Consider the following 3191-nt stretch of genomic DNA (forward strand, 5'->3'; position numbering starts at 1 on the left):
ACGAGGTGGAAAAGGAAGATTTAGTAAGGCAAGAATGACCCGTTGCTGGTGGCCATGAAAGCTAATCAAAGGAGTTTGGAATATTTTTCTGGGAGTAATGAGAGTCTGGAAGTTGACAAGTTGGTGTAAGTTGTTAAGTGGGGAGCAGGTCAAGGTGAGATAAGAAGACATTCTGGGAGAAGTCATGTGGTAGGCTTTGATGATTATTAAATGATAACATAAAACATCATTGTTGGCAGTTTTAAGATGAAATGATTTGGAGTAGGGCAACCTCCACAAATAAAAAGGAAGTCTGAAGAAGAATGTGCTACTGCTTTTGCTATTTTAAATGATTCATTTATTTGGAAGGCAGAGTGACAGAGAGAGAGAGGGAAACACAGAGAGAAACAGAAACCTTCTAGCCACTGGTTCACTCCCCTAAAGGCTGCAATAACCAGGGTAGTGCAGGCCTAAGCCAGGAGCCAAGAACTCCATCTGGGTTTCTTATGTGGGTGACAGGAGCCCAGATACTTGGGTCACCATCTGCTGCTTTCCCAGGCCTGTTAGCAGGGAGCTGGATTAGAAGTTGAGAAGCTTGGATTCCAACTGGCGCTCTAACACAGGATACTAGCTTCACAAGTGGTGACTTAGCCCACTGCACCACAATGTCAGCCCCGAAGTGGTAATTTTTAAAGCATAGAGTAATGGTCACTCAATAAGTTAAGAGACATTTAGTAAAAATTATTTTTTGAAAGAAAGTAGTTTTATTTCTTGCTCTCCTATTATAATGGCCATTTCAACAAAATAGAGAAAACAATGTGAAGTTTTTGTGTTTCTAAAACCCATTTCAACAAGGATCAACACACAGCCAACTCATTTCACCATAGTCCCATCTCTACCCTTTCAGTCTCAAGATAAAAGTGAAGCGAATCCCAGTCATTCTATCAATCAACATGTAAATAATTTAGTGAATTGAATTTGTTTTATTCTATGATTATTTTTATCTAACACATGTGTTATATGTATTTGCTTTTGTGAGTATTAATAATATGTTTTTTGAGAAAGGATGAGCTACATAATGTTGATATCAGTTCAAATGAACCAACATAAACTATTATGAGCAGGTGAGGGAAATTTGAATTCTGACTAAACATTGAGTGACATAGGGAACTATTGTCAAACTTTTAGGTGTCAGGATGTTATGCTTATAATGTTTTTAGTATTACCTTTTTTTTTAAGGACAGAGTTACAGAGAGAGGTAGAAACAGAGAAAGAGGTCTTCCATCAGCTGGTTCACTCTCCAGATGGCTGCAACGGCTGGAGCTGAGTGATCCGAAGCCAGGGGCTAGGAGTTTCTTCCGGGTCTCCCATGTGGATGCAGGGGCCCAAGGACTTGAGCCATCTTCTACTGCTTTCCCAGGCCATAGCAGAGAGCTGTATTGGAAGAAGAGCAGCCAGGACTAGAACCAGCGCCCATTTGGGATGCCAGCACTTCAGGCCAGAGCGTTAACCTGCTCCGCCACAGTGCAGGCCCCAGCATTACCATCTGGATGCTCACTTAAACAATATACTGTTTAGTTTTGCTGTTTTAAGCTTTAGAAAAATATCATATCCCAAAATTTGCTATTTTACCTACTAAACATAATGTTCATCCATATTTCTTTGTGTAACTGATGTCAATGCATTTTCACTACTATATCATCTGTTGATGATGAGTGACTGTTACTGTTATTTACTTGACCTGGTGTTTGTGGATACTTTGTCTATTTCTAGCTTTTTCTATTTTGAACAAGTTTTATAAGCAATGTATGTCCTATAACATATATACGTTTCTACAATGTGAACCTAGGAATGGAATTGGTAGGTCATAGGTAACTGTCAAGTTCAACTTTGCACAATTGTTGTCCAAAATGATTATGCCCATTAACATTCCCTCTCACAGTTCATTATAATTCTCATTGCAGAGCATCCTTATCAAATTAAGAATTTTCAGGCTTCTCACATGTTGCCCATGTAGTTACTAAGAGAGTATCAAGCTGTATTAATCAACTTTTAATCCTATGACAAAATACGCAGCATAGACTACTTATCAAAGAAAGAGGTTTGAGGCCAGCTTTATGGTATAGCAAGTAAAGCTCCTGCCTGCAGTGCCAGCATCTCATATGGGCTCCGTTTTGTGTCCTAGACTGTTCCAGCTCCCTGCTAATGGCCTGGGAAAAGCAGCAGAAGATGGCTCAAGTGTTTGGGCACCTGTTGTCCACATGGGAGACCTAGAAGAAAGCTCTGGTTGGATGAAAGCTCTCTCGCTCTCTCTGTTTCTCTTTCTCTTATGTGTACCCCTGTAACTTTCAAATAAATAAGTGAATCTTAAAAACAAGAAGGAAATCCATTTTAAGTCATGGTTTTGGAGTTTTACTGCCCAAGACAGAGAGGGCCCCATTGGTCCAGCTGCTGATGAGGCCAGAGGAGGGTGATGGCGGAGCCTGTGCAGAGGATCCTATAATGAACCAGGAAGCTGAGAGAGTCTGGGCCCAAGCTGACTTTTATAACCAATGCTTTCTGAGGCAGTGACCCCAGTGACCTAAGAACCTTACACGGGGTCTACCTCCTACAACAACCCTATAGCTAGGTGAATAGAACACTACTGATTAGGCCTCAATCATGTGTCTCCCTATGGGGCTCAGAGGGCAAGGATCCACATCTCACTACACCGGTGTCTATTCCTCAACAACCACACGGATTTAGCAAGAGTCTGTTGAGGAAGGCTGATTCCCTGAAGGGACGTGAGGAGGACATACGTAAATATTTGTAGACATTTATTTATTTAGTTTGTAAAATGTTTGTGTAATAGAGGAAACAAAGCTTTCTTACAAATGGAAAAGAAACAATGTCATTATGCTCTTGTGGTATTTTAAAGTTCTTATGCCTCTTGCAAATTAAGCCTTTCATTCAAAAAACATAGTAATATACTTGCTCCAAAAATTTATCAGTTACACAAAGAGTGATAGAATTTATCATTGGATTTATTTTATGTTTTAAGGCATGACTCAAGTGCTATATATTTATTTGAAAATACTTCAAAACAAACAAGTGGATTTTTAAATAGAAGCATAGGTCCTCCTCAGCAGCATCGTCATGTTAAGAAATCGAGGATCAACAAAGCTTTATCAATTTGGAAGGATTTGCATCTCCAGGCTAATCCAGAAGTAAGG

The sequence above is a fragment of the Oryctolagus cuniculus genome, chromosome 16 (assembly GCF_051225735.1).
Source record: "Oryctolagus cuniculus isolate XC-2025 breed Fujian yellow rabbit chromosome 16, ASM5122573v1, whole genome shotgun sequence".
Taxonomy (NCBI): Eukaryota; Metazoa; Chordata; class Mammalia; order Lagomorpha; family Leporidae; genus Oryctolagus; species Oryctolagus cuniculus.